This window comes from Rattus norvegicus, chromosome 7, assembly GCF_036323735.1.
Source record: "Rattus norvegicus strain BN/NHsdMcwi chromosome 7, GRCr8, whole genome shotgun sequence".
NCBI classification, from domain to species: Eukaryota; Metazoa; Chordata; class Mammalia; order Rodentia; family Muridae; genus Rattus; species Rattus norvegicus.
The window spans coordinates 129173065-129190955 of record NC_086025.1 but is presented as its reverse complement, the minus strand read 5'-3'; the positions used below and the strand labels follow the sequence as shown (position 1 = coordinate 129190955).

Genomic DNA, 17891 nt, shown 5'->3' with positions numbered 1-17891 from the left:
AAAACAGCATTGATTTTTTTTTAAAAGCAGTTCTTCCTGAATAAGTCTTAAGATCACTAAATACTTCAGTTGACAACTACTCAATATTACATGTCAACTTTTAAGGTACCCGTTGAAGTACCCTCAGCTGTGACGTTAGGTTCAGAAACTTCACTGAAAGAATGATGCTGTTCTAGTGGGAGTATGCACAGAACAAACTACTGTGTTATCTCCTGAGAGAATTCATGTGAGTGGGAGGGGCTAGCGGAAGGATTCATATGAGTGGGTGGGGCTAGCGGAAGGATTCATATGAGTGGGAGGGGCTAGCGGAAGGACTTAAGGAACCTATGTTGTTTTAAGGGATGTCTGCCTGCTTACCTTTCTTTCATTTAGTGATCAGGATAGTTTTACATTTTTAGAAATACCCACCGATTGAACAGACTCCGGGTTGGCCCCATGGCCTTTGTGAGTGAGCATTTCCACACGATCTTTTATTTACATTTCTTTTTTTTTCTTTTTTCTTTTTTCTTTTTTTTTTTTTCAGAGCTGGGGACTGAACCCAGGGCCTTGCACTCGCTAGGCAAGCGCTCTACCGCTGAGCTAAATCCCCAACCCCTCCACACGATCTTTTAAGACTGAGTGTGTAAAGTAGCCTTGTTTTGTTCCCATTACACAGTACCACATTAGCAGTAAAGACTTTTTACTGAAGGGAAACAAGACCGTCAGGGCAGAATCAAGTCCCAAGAAAGAGCCTTGCCCAGGGGTTTCAGTTGGGTGCGATTCTTTGGGGGAAGATTACGCTGCTTCAGAACTTAGCGTATTACTGGCAAAAATCATACCAGTGAGCCAAGATTTAGGGGGATCTGGTTGAGTTATCAAGTGGATCCTAAAGGAAATTCTTGAGCCTAAAGGAAAATCAGTGCCCTTTGTTAGTGGTAAGATTAGTGAAAGAGGAAAACTTTAAATGTTCTGTTGTCTAGCTTGAGGTTAAACTTACAGCTCAGCTCTGACTCTATGTTGGCATAGGTAATGAAATCACTACAAATTACAGTGGTCCCGTGTTTCCTGCCATCACTAGGTGATACATATTCATTACTTATGGAGTAGGTAATGACTACCTAGAATACAATTGGCCCTCAATAGGCATTTGTTAAATAAGTCAATGAATGAATTTACAAGGGGAAGTAAAGGCTCTGATGAGAGTAGGAGATCATTCCCTAGGGGATCCTATAAATCTCCCCCTGTTGAATCTACCTATACCAATTCTCATTCCTCCAGCATCAATCAGACCTGACTGAATTGTCCCTCCCACACCCCTATGCCCCTTTTATTCATACAGGTTACATGTCATTGTTTACAATGTCACCTTTAATCCACCGGCATTTACAGAGCCATTCCTTGGTCCTAAGGGCTGGGCTCACCTCTGGGAAGCAGGAAGAATGAGATCAGTTGTCTTCTAAGGGAGTTTGCAGCCGTGCTAGAAAGACGAGCCAACAGACTATATACATGGTAACCATAACTGTATCTAAGTCTGTGAAACAAATAGACAAGGTCATTGAGGTGAGTCCTGTAGGACATAGTTGTATCAGGAGCTAACAAAGCACTAAATAGAGAGCATCAAAACCCAGGACAGAAGCACCATAGGAACAAAATGGAGAGCTCTCTTTTCCTCTCCAAGGACCCCCTGACCTTCACTGCGCCAGCGTCTGCATATACATAGACTTTTAGAGGAAAGGAAGATGCAGCCTGAACCTCACTCTTCCCTGGCCCTCTGCATTCTCAAATACACAAAGGCATCTCTTTTGATGGGGAAGCTTGGCCTTTAATGCTCTTAATTGCCTGACAGTAACGAGAAAAGGTTTGCCTAGAATTGATGGGTGACTTCTGTACGCGGCATCAACGTGCCTGTGCCGACTGTTTTCGATGACGTTCCGAAGAAATTATTTCAGATGCAAGCAGTTGGCAGGGATGTGTCAAATAAAAAGACCCACTAAAAACTATTTATCCACAGCAGGATGGAGGCATGTAAGATTGCTGGTTTGCAGAATTTATCGTAGCGTATTGTTTTCAGTCAGCCTATTTTGTTAGAGGCAAGCGGAGGTGCATGGGGTGGCCACCGCACAGCCTGTAGCCCATAATATTTAAATTAAAAAAAAATCTACTAAGCAGTAGATTAGGCGTGCTTTATTCTGTCCACATAACACTGAGGTTTTTAAATTTAATTTATGTTTCTGTTGACTGAATGTGAATAAATAAAAAGTAGGAAGTTCCTTGCGCCGGCACTCCCTCACGGGAAGGCCAAATAGAGACGGCGCACACTTGGGTCGTTTTATTTTACAATCAGGATCTGGGGTGGCAGATTTAAGAGAGGTTCTGTAGATTGCTGCTTGGCTTTGATTATGAAGGCCTGATGTGAACAGGATATACACCACGATATAATATTACTATCCATCTTCTGCTTCCCCCAGATTTCAGTGCCCGGTCGTAAATCACCTGTAGTCAAATACTAATGCCTGTGTAAATCCCCTCCCTGGCTTCTGTATGAGTCTAAATGGAAGCGTATTACCTTGTTGAAGTACAGTGTGGATTACCATCTCCTCCATTATCCACTTCAAATTCCAAAATAAGGACAGTCAGGTGGGAGAGAAAAGCACACGTCCGTCCTCTCCTTTCGAAATCCGTCAGCCATACTGGACTTCAGCCATGGACGTGAAGGCGCTGCCTGCCAGTGGTCCCCACAGGAGGAAACAAAGTGTGCAGAGCAGTGGTGGTCGAACTGTCAGGCATGGGACAATCACCTTACGACAGAGCGTTCCGCAGGGGCCGTGCCATGTGGGGGCTTTTAGTGTAGACTCTGGAAAACATTTCAGTTATGACCCTTAGACCCTTTTTCCTGCTTATGAACAGTGTCTTGTACTTCTCACAGGACTAACGGTTGGGTATTTTTGGAGTTATGACCCTTTGTTAGATGGGCTAATAAGCGGAAAGCACATATAACACCCCTGGCATCCCGTACTGAGTAAGTCCAGGCAGTGGTAATGAGGATGAGGAGAAAATCACATTTTAATCAGGCTGCAGGTTGGGAGAGACAAGTGGTACATTGTGGGGCCTGAGGAAGAGGCCTTCTTGGATTTACAACTAGAATCCCTCATTTGCACCTCCGCACACCTGGCCTTGATTTTAATGGTACCAATATTAGTAAGCCGACATGAAAATCTCACTGCTGTACAATTACAAATCATATGATTTATACCTGTAGGCTCCGCTGACAGTCATTGGGGACTAATTGGAAATAGATTCTTATTACAATATGTATTTGACATGCGAGCAAGAGATACATTTTAAAAATATACTTGTCTTAGTTACTGTTCTGTTGCTGGGAAGAGGTAGTGTGACTAAGACAACTTATAAAAGAAAACATTTGACTGGGGCTTGCTGGCAGTTTCAGAGGATTGTCTGAACTGTCATGACAGAGAGCAGGGCAGCAGGCAGGGATGGCGTGGAGGAGAGAGAGAGAGAGACAGAGACAGAGACAGACAGAGACAGACAGAGAGACAGAGACAGACTGGGCTTGGTATGGGCTTTTGAAACCTCAAAGTCCACCCACAATGACACACCTTCTCAAACAAGTTCATACCTCCTAATCCTTCCCAAACATTTCCATGAACTGAGAACCCAAGCATTCAAATATGGCCTATGGGGGCCATTATCATTCAAACCACCACACTGTGGTCATAAATACAGGCATCAAGAGATGTTTGAAATGTATATTTTGTGTAAAACCATCTTAAAACTGTGCACATACATAAACAATGTGTGCGTGTATCTATCACACTATGTCGTGTGACATTCTTTAGTATAAAACAGCCTAACAATTACATGTTGGACACACATTGCAAGTGTACTGCTCACGAGGGTACATGTTCTGCACCAGGACTTGGCAGTTTGAAAGTTTCCCTTGTGGGGAGAATGGTTGTGCATCTCACTCTCTTATCGGTTTCATCTGTGCCTCAGAGTTAGCCTATCAGCCAGCAGCTCAAGGCAGTTCGAGGAGGAACATCAGTCAGACCTCAGATCTCCAACATTCCCCTGATGGAAGGGAAAACTGTCAGTCTGGTCACTTCTTTTACTCACTCCAGTCTGATATGGTTGTGATTCAAGGTAGATAAAGGAGGGGAAATATGTCTCCAGGAGAAGTGGAGAAAGACACAGGCGAGCTGCAGAACCCTGGCCATGGGTGTCAGGCTAGGCAGACTCTGTGTGCCCACAGATATAAGTGAGGTCAGTGAGAAGTACGCAAATGGCCCTCTGTCTTCCTTTCTGTAACACTGAAGAAGAGAAAGACATGGCTGGTGTCTAGATCGATCTGTGTGGGGTTTAGACTTTTTTTTTTTTTAAGTTGATAATCTAGGGGAAGGACTGAAGGAGCTGAAGGGGGTTGCAACCCCTTAGGAAGAACAACAATACTAACCAAGCTCCCAGGGACTAATCTGCCAATCAAAGAGGACACATGGAGGGACCCGTGGCTCTAGCTTCATAAGAAGAAGAGGATGGCCTTATCTGGCATCAATGGGAAGGGAGGCCCTTGGATCTGTGAAGGCTCGATGCCCTAGTGTAGGGGAATGTTAGGGTGCTGAGGTGGGAGTGGGTGAGGGAGAACCCTCACAGAAACATGGAGAAGGGGGCATGGGAGAGGGGTTTTGCAAAGGGGAAACTGGGAAGGGAAATAACATTTGAAATGTAAATAAATAAAGGAATAAATAAGGAAAAAACTAAAAACCAACCAAACAAAAAGTTGACAATAGAGTCTCTCCCTGAAAGAAAGAAATACCTTGCAATTGGATACCCAGAAAACCTACCGGGAAGCAGAGCATTAATTGTTTAAGATCATTAATTAATTAATTAATTAATTAATTAGTGTGTGTGTGTGTGTGTGTGTGTGAATTTATGTGTACCACCTGCATGCAACTACCTTCAGAGGCCAGAGGGTGTTGGATCCCTGGAACTGGAGTTACAGGAAACTGAGGTAGCTAATACAGGAAGTAGAAACCAAACCCAGCTCATCTACAGGAGCACTGCGCACACAGTCACTGTGCTCTCACTTCAGCTCCTGTAGCTTACATTTGTAAGTATTTAACTCTATAAGGACTCCTTCTCCAGGGAAACATCTGAAATAAATAGTAAGTAAGTATTATATTCCTTCAAACAGCTGCCTCCTTCCTGCCTATCTCCTTTCCTGTTCCCCCCAGAAGAGCTTCCTCTACAAAGTAGCAGAGCATATTTGAATCTAGACAAGTGGTTCCCATGTCTGAGATGTGTCAGGTATTTACACTATGATTCATAACAGTAGCAACATCACAGTTACAAAGTAGCAACAAAAGTAATTTTCTGGTTGAGGAACACTATTAAAGGGTTGCAGCATTAAGGTTGAGAATCACTAATCTACACTAAGGGTATTGTACTCTTGTGGGTGTATTTCTAGTTTCATAGGAATGACACACTCTGGATAAAGTGTTCAGGAACTTTTCCTGCCACCAAATTCCCCAAGTCCGGAATGTTTTTATATAAATACACATTTTGTGGTCTTTAGTTTAACAATGTATTCTACAGTGCGTTAATACAGATGTTTATTAACCACACCCCTATTAAATACAAATAATAAAAACTTGGTATTTCTTCAATAGGTATCTGTTGGATATATGAATAAATGCATTTCCCTAGCTTGCCAGCAGTAGAGTGGCTCTTTAGGAGTGGTCACCCCTTGACGTACAGTCGAAACTGACTGTGTGCTTTGTCATGGACGATTTGCTCGCATGATGCTGGTAATAACAAACCATTAGACGCTCCCTGTATAAAAGATGCTATGTAAGCACCTCTCATTCATTTCCACATCTGTGATAATATTATCTTCATTTTACTAATGAGGGAATTAAGGCTTAATGAGCTTCTGTAACGCGCCTGAGCCTCACTTCTAATAAAGGGTGGAATTTGCTTTAAACCTACACCCAAGGCTATAATGACTCTGTCCTCCAGCAGTACCTGACTTTTGCAATTTAGAGAGAGAAAACTGGAGGGAGGCTACTCTGTGCCCTCTGCTTCTATTTTTGACTCTTATTTTTGCACAATGTTAAAAATCTGACTTAGAGAGTGGGGGTTATAGGACGGAGATGGGAAGCAATATGGAGGAGGAAGTGTGAAAGTTAAGTGTGGGCAAGGGCATGGAATCAAGGTGACAAGCCTACTGATTTTGGAATAGACTACCTCAATGCATAAAAAAACCCTGCAAGTTTGTGAGCAGATAAAATATATAATGTTTGTGTTTGTGAATAGATATGGTACATAATGTTTATGTTTGTAGATAGATATGATATGTTGTGTGTGGTTTTTGCTACCCTGCTTTAAGCTCTGGAAAGACTCCACCACCAGCCCCAACTCAGGTTCCCTCAGATCCACGGATGAAACACACACACACACACACACACACACACACACACACACACACACACACACGTTAATCTTAAAATGCTTTTGCTAACTCAGTGACTGGGCACTCCTAAACCTCCCCTGCTACCTGAGGCATAATTGGCCACTCTATCTGAAAACTCACATGACTGGTTGAAGTTATCTTCTGCAGCTCTGGCCTCCTTCTTTCTTCCCTAGTTCTCCTGATTCCCTGCATCCTTCCGAGGAACTCTAAGTGTCCTGTCCCATCCTCATTCATTGGCCACTGGCATCTCTATTGATGGATCAAGAACCAATTGGGGAACAGGACCTTAGCATTGGAACCACCTCCTACAATGATACATAATGTTTATGTCTGTGAGTAGATAGGATACATAATGTTTACATTGCTATACTTTGAAAGGTGTTAGTGGAGAAGCCATCAGTGTCTTGACAAATGGTATGATGGGCTGAATGAGAAATGCCCCCCAACCCTCATTGTTTGCCTGATCCAGATGTAGAACTCTCCCTGTCCAGCACCATCTCTGCCTGCATACCACCATGTTTCCTGGATGATGATAATGGATTGAACCTCTGAACTGTAAGCCAGCCCCAATTCAATGTTTTCCTTTGTTGCCATGGCCATGGTGTCTCTTCAGAGCAATAGAAACCTTAAGTAAGACACTGGGTCAGTGATTTAAGCTTTTTCTTGTGTGAGATTTTAAATTAGTGCTTCACTATCAGCAGCAGAATTTGAGGACCTGTCCCACAGACCGTCGTGCCTCTTCCCTCACCATCTTCTCCTGACTCAGGGGCCTTTGGTTTCCAGCGTGCTGCTGTGCCCTGGAATGCTGCCTGCTCCTGTGTGTGTTTGAGCCCTTCACGTCTGAAGCAACATTCATTCTCCAAATTCCATGTTCTCTTTTCCTCAGCTCTTTACCCCCAGCGGATTTCTGGTTTTATGTTACCCTATAATGTTATTTTAATATAAATGTATATAGTAAATTACTATGGCAGCTGTTTTTCTTTATCCTATATTGTTCCTCAATAATGATACAGAGAGACCAAGATTTATTTTCAATTTAAGGCACAATAACTAGGCATTATCTTTCTATTCTAATCCCCTAAGATCAGCTGTCTATCTCCTAGCCAAAATCTCGGAAGGACTTGCATTTTAGTATTGGTCAGGCTCTCTGAGCTTCAGAGGTGTTTTCCCATGATGTTGCCTCACCCTCATGGTGGAATCTGCCTTATTCTTCTCTCTCTCCTTCTCCCCTGGCTGGTGGAAGTTCAGCTCTGTTCTCTCTTCTGCCCTGCCATTGGGTGATTGACTTTTATTGACAAGGCAAAGCATAAATGGTAAGCGCTGTCTACACAAACTTGAGATAGGAGATTCTTGACATAAGCATTACAATGCTCTGTCCAGATTGAAACAAGCTGTGAAGGCAGAGAAGTCAGCATTTGAATAATGCAAGGGTAAATTTACACAGCACACAATAGCACGATGCCTACACCTCCCCATTCGCACACTTTATTATGACTCGCATTTCACAAATACTCACATGACTTTCCATATTATAGTTCTCTTTTTTCTCACCACATAGCAAACTCTACGTGGGCAGGAGCCATCAAATTATCTTGATTAATCCTAGCATCAATTGTGTCACCATGGACACTCAGAAGTAATCAGGTTAATAAGTAAACACTACAGCTCAAATTTTCTTCAAGTGTTCAGAACAAAGTCGGTTCGAACTCTCAAGAACTGAGTAACTTAGTGCCCTTGCTGCTGTTGCCCCAGTGGTTTCTTACTGGTATTTTGGTATTATAAATCATAAAGGGCCTTATTTGGTGATCATAAATTGTATTGATTGGGGCAGTAAAGAAGTGAGTCACTAGATAGGAAAGGTTAGCTGATTAGTAAGTAAATAATAACTATTTAGGAGAGGTGGACAAGGAAGCCTGATGTTTAGCTGTTCGTGTATCCATGACTTCACCAACACTTGTTCTTGCTAGTTCTTCCCGCGTGCTCTGATGCCATCTAACATTGTGCTCTATGGTGTATAAGCAGATTCACTCTTTGATTTATTGTTTGCTTCATTCATGCCTTCCTCTGTTGCTCAGAAGTTCCAGTGCAAAAGCAATGGTGACCTTTGTGAGAATTCTTTCCTTTCCTTTCCTTTCCTTTCCTTTCCTTTCCTTTCCTTTCCTTTCCTTTCCTTTCCTTTCCTTTCCTTTCCTTTCCTTTCCTTTTCCCATCCCGTCCCGTCCCCGTCCCCCAACCTGTCCCATCCCTCCATCCCTCCCTCCCTCTTTCTTCCTTCCTTCCTTTCTTCCTTCCTTCCTTCCTTCCTTTCCTTCTGTCTGTCTTCTTTTTCTTTTTTCCCTTTTCTTCTTTTTTGTTGTTGTCATTTGAAGTGAGGTCTTGTAGCCATTACAGGGCTTGAACTAGTTAGTCATCTTCCTGCCTCCCTCAACTCAGTGCAGGCCCTCCTGGAGGCATGCACCATCCCGTGTGCCGTGTTTAAACAGGAGTATCTCCATTAGCTGTTGATGTTGGCTGTGTGAACATTTCTAAAGATCATATTTAGAAAGTATTTTTCTATTTCTGAATGGTATTTAATTGTAGTACCAATGGGAAATATATGAAAAGGCACTATTTTATTTGTTGTTGAATCTGCCAGGCTGGTCTATCCTCACACATCAAATTTGCTGTAGAACTTGATGATTCTTTCATATCTGTCTTGTTTCCTGTTGGGTCTTTCTCTGAGCCTCTTCCTCCTGGACTAAGGTTGCAGGGATGAGGAAATGAACTTGCTAGGTGATTCATATGGTTGTATCGTTCTGGAAGAGTGACCGCAGAATATAGGCCTGTCATTAGCTGCTGCTATACCACTGCTGTGTCCATGAGTTATGCATCTGATTTATACGTTCAGGTATACTGTATGTGGCTACCATTTAAGGAAGACATTTGGGGACAGACAGCCTTAGGCAAGTTTGTTTATATGCCAGATCTCCTTTAATCCTTTTACTATCGTACAAGATGGATACTATTCCCTCCACCCCCCCATTTTACAGATGATAAAATTGAGGCTAGAGGGAGTTTATTAACATGGAATGGCAAGCAGTGGTTTGGGCCATGGCGGTCAACTTAGGGTCCTGTGCTGTTACTACCTTCCAAGTGACTGATAAGCCACATTTAAGTTTGAAATCTACTGGAAACTAATTACATTGATTGCAAGACTCCACAGGAAGAAGTCAGTAGGTTGGAACCAAGCTCAAAATGAAATGAGAATAAATATTCATAACTGTATGCGAGAGGGTATTGCCGTCTTAAAGCGTCTTACCAAGTGAATGACACATCTTAATGAGAGGCTTTCGTGACGGGTTCTCCTTTGTGTCAGCTTCTCTAACAGATGCTTGCTCCAAAAAGCCCCATGTTGCTAGGAAGCTAATTATTATCAGAACCTTCTGAAGGGTGAGTTTGTGTGATGTTGGAAGTCTATAGCCACCCTGAGAAGATTATCTAGAATTTCTAACACAACGTTGTTTTCCTGCGTGGTGATAACCAGGTCGCAGTTGTCTGTTATCATTTGTCCTCACCGTAGTGCATTATCAAAATGAAGCCAGGCTGTTTGCATTCCCGTTAGAGCGCTAAGGTCTTCAGAAACATTTGGAGAATGACTCCCTACAAGCAACTGGAAACTGAAAACAGCACAGTCATTACCCAGACATAACTCCAGAGGGACAGAGTGATCTCATACAGAGAGCTACTTAAAACAGTGATAAAATTCCAGTCAGCATAGTGAATGACGGAATCTACTGAAATACAAGAGAGTCACAAAATGAAAACCTTCACCATTTCTTAATTAATAATTAATTAATTTTATTGACATGTGAATTAATATCTTGGATTGCGGCCTTAAGAAGCTGATTGTGAGGACTTTCGCTAGTGTTTCCTAAACCTTGTGGCTTAGGGCACTCTTGAGGCAAAAACATTCCCCACTAAACTTAGGTTTAAGCCAGCTCAGATCAATGCTTGATTGTTACCAGGCTGTTGCCAAGACTCTAGGTTGCTCTTCGCAAGGCCCCTGTGGTGGTTTGAATCCCCTGTGATGGTTCGAATAAAAATATCTCCCATAGGCCCATAGGGAGTGGCACTATTAGAAGGTGTGGCCTTTTCGGAGTAGGTGTGGTATTGTTGGAGAAAGCTTGTCACTGGGCTTTGAGGTCTCAGATGCTCAACCCCGATGTAGTGGCTCAATCTTCCTTCTGTCTGCTGGTTTGTATGCAGAACTCTCAGCTACCTTCCCAGTCACACGTCTACCTGCCTGCTGCCATGCTTCCAGGCATTAATGACAATGGACTAAACCTCTGAACTGTAAGCCAGCCCCGATGGAATGTTTTCCTCTATAAGAGTTGCTGTGGTCACGGTGTCTCTTCACAGCAATAGAATAGAATAGGAGTTGCCATGGTCACGGTGTCTCTTCACAGCAATAGAATAGAATAGGAGTTGCCATGGTCACGGTGTCTCTTCACAGCAATAGAATAGAATAGGAGTTGCCATGGTCACGGTGTCTCTTCACAGCAATAGAATCCCTAACTGAGACAGCCCCATTGCTGGAGACAACACCTGCACAACTCATTGAAGATAGAGAAGTTGAGCTGGCACCTATGTAGAGCCTCTACCCCTGCATTCTAGCACAAGTTGGTTCAGGAAGGTGTTCTCATGCTATCAAAGGAGTAACATTAACACCGAGCCATGCACACCTTTGATCCATAAAGGTGTTCTGCCTACAAGATAAGCTAGGACAACGGTGGCACAAACTTTGTGGGAGTGACCAACCAACCTCTGATTTGACTTAAGTCTCACTATACTATATGGAACCCATATTGACACTGAGTGACCAAGAACCTGAGTATAGATAGCTCAGAGACTGTGGTGGTTTGAATAGGCTTGGTCTAGAGAGTAACACTATTTGGAGGCGTGTCCTTATGGGAGTAGGCATGGCTTTGTTGGAATGGGTGTGGCCTTGTTGGAGTGGGTGTGGCCTTGTTGGTTGAGGTGTGGCCTTGCTGGAGGAAATGTGTCACTATGGGTATGGGCTTTAAGACCTTCCTCCTAATCATGTGGGAACCAGTCTTCTCCTAGCAGACTTCTGATCAAGATGTAGACCCCTCAGCTCCTCCTGCACCATGCCTGCCTGGATGCTGCCATGTTCCTGCTTTGATGATAATGGACTGAACCTCTGAACCTGTAAGTCAGCCCCAACGAAATGCTGTCCTTATAAGGGTTGCCTTGGTCATGGTGTCTGTTCACAGTACTAAAACCTCAACTAAGACAGACATCTAGGGTAAAACCAAATAAAACAGTTATTAAAAAAAAATAGCAATGAAATGACTTCTACTGACGTTCTGCTATACTCCTAGATCAGTTCAACCATCATCAGAGAAGCTTCCTCCTGTAAAAGGAAGAGTGCAGTGACGGTGGGGGGTACCAGGTCCCAGTGGAAGGAAGGTTGGGAGGAGAGAGATGGAGCACGTCGGAGGAGTCATCTAGAAATCTATGTACCACTCCCTACTACCTCTCTGCTATGCGTGGTCTTGGAAGTTGCTAGTGTGTACAGATTAACTGGAGGTGCAGCTTCTTTGATGGGGTGGCCTTCCCATGATGCAGTTGTGTTTTAGTTAACCATGCTCCTGGAAGTAAGACCGACAGGCGCAGTGGTTCACCAAGCTAGACTTGGGAGGAACTGTTTCTTTGGTCTGTTGTTGGTGCTCTTTCTGGGGCAAATACTCACTTATTCCTGACCCCTCCCCCCAAAAAAAATTTGTAACACATTTCTGATAAAGCTGCCTGAATCTAGGTTACCTTTTGAAAGTGCATATTTACCCAGAAACTGTTAAGAGAATTCATTTTAGTGAAATCAACTCAGTTCCTGAAGCTAAGATTAGAGAGTCTCAATTCACCAGTGCCTCTGGCTCCCCAGTTAATCCTATTAGTTGGAAATGAAATGTCCTTGACACAAAGTAGTTCTCCGAGTATTAGTGAACACAGCATGTAGCACAAAATAAAAGATAACCAGTACACAAAGATGATTAAGCCCTTAAACCAAACCCCTGTATTAAACAAGACAGAAAAAGATCCACAGTGGGTCCAGATGGCAGAGTGACCAGCCACAGACTTTAAACTATCCATACTTGTTCTGTGTCAGGATAACAAGGTGAAGAATTATAAATGGTCTAATAAAAAAATTAAAAAACTAAGCTTTCAATAAATGTGTTGGGTTATAGATATAGATAAAGACAGGATTGAAAGATGGGACTGAGGACAATATCTGGAATTATCTTTGAGGAAAATAAGAGCAAATACACATAATATAGTTAGAAAAGCATATATATATACATATATATATATAAAATGATTAATGAGCAAATAGAGATCATGTCTTACTGAAGGTTTCTGTTGTTGTGAGGAAACACCATCACCAAAAAGACAAAAAAAAAATCCCCAAAAAACAAAACAAAAACAAACAAACAAAAACTCTTAGGGAAGAAAGGGTTTATAGGTTTATTTTATCTTACAACTTGTGGTCCATCACCTAAGAAAATCAGGGCAGGAGCTCAAGGCAGGAGCCTGGAGGCAGGAGCTGATGCAGAGGCTGTGGAAGGGTGCTCCTTAATGTCTTGGTTCTCATAACTTATTCAGCCGCTTTCTTAATCCAGCCAGGACACCTACCAACCCAGGGACGGCCCCACCCACAATGGTCTGGACCCTCCTGCATTACTAACTAATTGAGAAAATGTACCACAGGCTTGGCCACAGGCCTAGCGATGGGGACATTTCTCAGTGTGTCCTCTCTCTTCTATACGTGCCAACTTGACAAAACACTAGCTAGGAGTATGAGCCAAAAATAATATTTGAAGACAAAATGGCTGGTGAGTGTACGAAACCGTTAACGTAAGCCAGGCAACAATTCTGAGGAGAACTGGAGCCAAGGATAGAGGAGGTGGAGCAGGAGAGTCAAACATAAGACATTTGTCAAACGTGGATCCCTCCCACACATTGCAAAGGTGAAAATCCTCTTAGTGGTCCAGCTGTGGCTGCTACTTACAGCTCTCCACTTCTTTCGTGATTTTGAATTTGGGGTTTATTATCGTCTTTGAATTTTGTAGGTGAACGTCTTTGCTCTTACCAAAAGAAAGTAGCTTTTTCTTTTTTCTAGTAGGAATTGGCAGAGTTGTTCAAAGATCAGGGAGTGATTCCAACGCTGGAGGGAAAATGCTGAAAAAGGCCTAGTAGGAGTTCCTGAGGAAGGTTGGGGGCCAGCCTGGACTACATGATGAGACCCATCTCAAAATAAACACGTGTACAAGTAAACCAAACTAGCCCCACTTTGAGCGAAGTCAAGGGTGAAAGCTGCCCTCCGCTCCAGCCTGACTGCCCACAGTAATCATCCACCCCCAATTTCAGGAATTTTGAGAGAGAAGTTTTAATAAAAAATGCTGTCCCAATATTTATAAAGAGTATACAGCTAAGTGTAGCCAAGAACATCGGTTTTAAGAATGAAAACCTAATTTATACTGATCTTTTGCAAGAATCCATAGTGAATTTAAAAGTCAGTTCCTTGTTGGCCTGAGAAAGCGGCAAACACTAGCACCCATAGGTGGGTAGAGGCTACCATAGGTAGCTTACCATACATAGCCTGTTTGGTTATAACTTACTGAACGGGCAGGCTGGGGGAATGCACTATGACTGGAGCAAAGCGGCTGCCAGGTCTTCTGGGTATTATGGAAGACAAGGCTTTAAGAAGGTCTAGAAGGGGGGTTGGGGATTTAGCTCAGTGGTAGAGCGCTTGCCTAGCAAGCACAAGGCCCTGGTTTCGGTCCCCAGCTCCGGGGGGAAAAAAAAAAAAAGAAGGTCTAGAAGGTCGATTCACAGTGGGATAATGGTCAGTATCTCAGGGTCTACTGATTAGTGGTTATTAGTAGGCAAAACGCTTAGATACATTTAGCTGCTGCTTCAGTGACAGCTTGAGGTGCGTGAGACGGCTTTAGTGGGTGAAGGGCTTGTGGCTCAAGCATGCCAACCTGAGTTCAGTTTCCAGAAACTACATAAGGTAGAAAAGAGAGACCACTTCGTAAAATTTCCTAGTTCTTACACACACACACACACACACACACACACACACACACACCATACACACACACACACACACACACACACACACACACACACACACGGCATTCATGACCTCTGTGGGCACTGCACACACATGGTACAGCCATACATGCAAGCAAGACACGCATACACATTAAATTAAACTAATTCAACTATATATTATGGTGGGGAGTCAGTTGAATGTAAGTTTATATGGAAAAAGAAAGGAAGGCCTAGAAATTTTAGTGGAAAGTAACGAGGCCATGATCGAGCTACAGGGTTTGTCCCCCAGATACCCTCAACCAAACAAAAGAACCTAGGAAGAAGAGAAAAAGACCTCATGTCCTTAGGCAAGACTGAGAAAATGTGTTCCTTGTCTTCATAGGGGATGTGTTTGTAGAAGGTACACAGTTTTATGTTATAGGGGAGAAACACTGTGCAGACTATCAGAATCCACAAACATCACCACTCTTGGTGAATATTTGTTTAGTGAATTAAGCACCTAAGAGGAACATAATTGTGGTCGTTGCCATTCTGCAAGGACTTGAAATTCACTGGAGTTGGGGGTGGCAGAATGGTCGTTCCCTTCCTGACATCAGAGAAGAATTTCCCTCATTATTTAGAGGCCTCCAGGTGTGTGTGTGCATGTGTGTGTATGTGTGTGCATGTATGTGTGTATGTGTGTATATGGGTATGTGTATGTGTGAGTGTATGTGTGTGCATGCGTGTGTATGTATGTGTGTGCATGTATGTATGTGTGTGCATGTGTGCATGTATTATGTGCATGCGTGTGCATGTATGCATGTGCATGTGTGTATGTGTGTGCATGTATGTGTATATGTGTGTATACGTATGTGTATGTGTATGTGTGAGTGTATGTGAGTATGTGTGCATGTGTGTATGTGTGTTCATGTATGTGTGTGCATGTGTGTATGTGTGTGCATGTGTGTATGTGTGTGCATGTGTGTATGTGTGTATATGTGTGCATGTGTGTGTGCATGTGTGTGCATGTGTGTATGTGTGTTCATGCATGTGTGTGCATGTGTGTGTATGTGTGTGCATGTGTGTATGTGTGTGCATGTGTGTATGTGTGTATATGTGTGTATGTGTGTGTATGTGTGTGTATGTCCGTGTATGTGTATGTGTGACTGTATGTGAGTGTGTGTATGTGTGAAGGGGTGGGGTGTGATTAATCGATCTACCATTTTCTTGCTCAGGGAATTAGTCTTGCCAGGAGATAAGGGAGCACAGGTGCGGTTCTGAAGCGAGGCGTGCCTTGGCACACCCTGAACGCATCTGCCTTCACTGATTTCTGCAAACCCGACAATGCTCTAAGTAGTAAGAGTTAAACAGAAACCTCTTTGTCCTCCTCCTTGTGCATTTTGCAGGGCAGTAGGCACCATTATTGGTGATTGACGAGTTTGAGAGCAAGTGTTCCTCCTCCTGTGGACCTGGCCAGCAGCTTGCTTTCCTCAGAGGGCCCTTTAACACCGCCCACTAACAGTGGGGCTAGTATTGTTTACTCAGGACGTTAGGTCATGATGGAGGCCGCTTGTAAACTCAGCTCTATGGCCTGCCTGTAACCAGTCACACAGCTTTCCGGAGACAAGATCAGTTAGGATATCAAACATTTAAAGTGAAAATACCTATGTGTGCCCGTGCCAGTTTTTCTTAAGGCCACTGATCGTGAGATCACAGATACAGCTCTCGACGTGAAGGAACTTCAGAGATGATTGTTTCCCGTGGCTCCGTTAAAAGAAAAGCAGTTTGTACACGGCTGAAGGGATTCATCGCCAGCCTCAGACCATAGTCTTTATCCATTTTTACAGTGTATAGGAACGGGCACTACTCGTTTTGATTTTCTTTTTCCCTTTGTAACAAAATTTACTTTACTTTAATATTAGATTTTCCATCACAATGCTTCATGGTGGAATCTCATTCATACACATTATTACACTTTATTCTAAAATCTCCTCTGCCTTCTTGCTCTTCCCCTGTCCCCGCCCCTGTCGGGTCTCTTCCTTCCGCTAAATAGCGCCTCCTCTGATTCCGTGGCGCGTGTATCGCCTTCTCCCTGTCCCCTAACAGCTCACTCTCCTTTCTCACGGTCCCCAGTCTAACTTTTGTATGCGAGTGAATTTAAATGCAGAGAGAAATTAAATAGAAGAGAAAACACGCAATGTTTGTCTTTCTGACTCTGGCTCGTCTCTTTCAACATAATTATCCCCTGATTCATTTATCTCCCCGAAAATGCTACAATTTCATTTTCTATGCAGCCGAATAAAATCCCATCATATACGTACCCCGGAGTTTTTATCTATTCATCTGTCCGTCGATACCTAAGCTGGCTCCTACTTCCTGGTTCCTAGGCTGGTATCCTAGTTATTGTGAATAAAGCACCAACACACATGGTTACACAGGTACCCGTGTTAGAGTCCTTCAGACATAGCCCAGGAATTGTACACTTAGGTGACATGCTATGTGTGTGTTTTTTTTTTTTTTAGAAAACTTCTTATTGCTTTTCCTAGTGGCTATACCAGTTTATACGTCTGTCAGCAGCGAATACAGTTTCCTCTCTACCCACAACTCCCTCAGTCTCCAGCAGTTTATTTTCGCGATGACAGCCATTCCGACTGGGGTGAGATAGAATCTCAGTACAATTTTAATTTGCATTTCCCCGATAGCTAAGGACGGGGAACAGTTTTTCAAATATTCGCTGCTTATCTGTATTTCTTCTGGAAGCCTGTCTATTAAGTTTGTTCAAAGACACATTGATTGGTGGCTCTTGATATTTAATTTCTTCAGTTCTTTATCCTAGATATTAAATTCTAGACATTTTGCAATTAGTATTCTAGATATCAATCCCCTGTCGGGAATGTAGTTGGCGAAGATTCTTTCCCCATAGTCTACGTTGAGGTTTCCATTGCTGGTGAAGAGACGCCATGACTCTTATAAAGGATAGCATTTAGTTGGGGCTAGCTTACAGTTCAGAGGCTTATCCTATTATCATCATGGAAGGAAACATGGCAACGTGCAGGAAGACATGGTACTGGAGAGGTAGTTGTGAGTTCTACATCTGGATCTGCAGACACCGGGAAGAAAATGAGACACTGGGCGTGGATTGAGTGTGAGATGTCAAAGTCAGCTCCCAGTCACGTACTTCCTCCATCTAGGCCACACCCACCCCAACAAGGCCATGCCCTCTCTACCTAGACCACACCCTCTCTAACAGGGACACACCCATTCCAACAAGGCCACACCTCCTAATAGTCTCATTCGCTATGAGCCTCTTTTCCTCTAGAAGCCTCAAAGC

General features: G+C 43.2%; 1 long non-coding RNA gene across 2 annotated transcripts; it reads right to left on the bottom strand.

Annotated features, from left to right (window-relative positions):
• Nucleotides 1-1326: 1326 nt before the first annotated feature.
• Nucleotides 1327-9854, bottom strand: LOC134479559 (uncharacterized). Of its 2 annotated transcripts, XR_010053054.1 has the most exons (4): nucleotides 9765-9831; nucleotides 7652-7857; nucleotides 2546-2833; nucleotides 1327-1510 (listed from the first exon to the last, which is right to left on the bottom strand). It is a non-coding gene; the product is annotated as an uncharacterized LOC134479559 (long non-coding RNA). The 2 variants fall into 2 exon arrangements; XR_010053055.1 differs by lacking the exons at nucleotides 1327-1510; nucleotides 2546-2833; nucleotides 7652-7857 and adding an exon at nucleotides 8828-9261 and having other exon boundaries at nucleotides 9765-9854.
• Between the last annotated feature and the right edge of the window lie 8037 nt (nucleotides 9855-17891).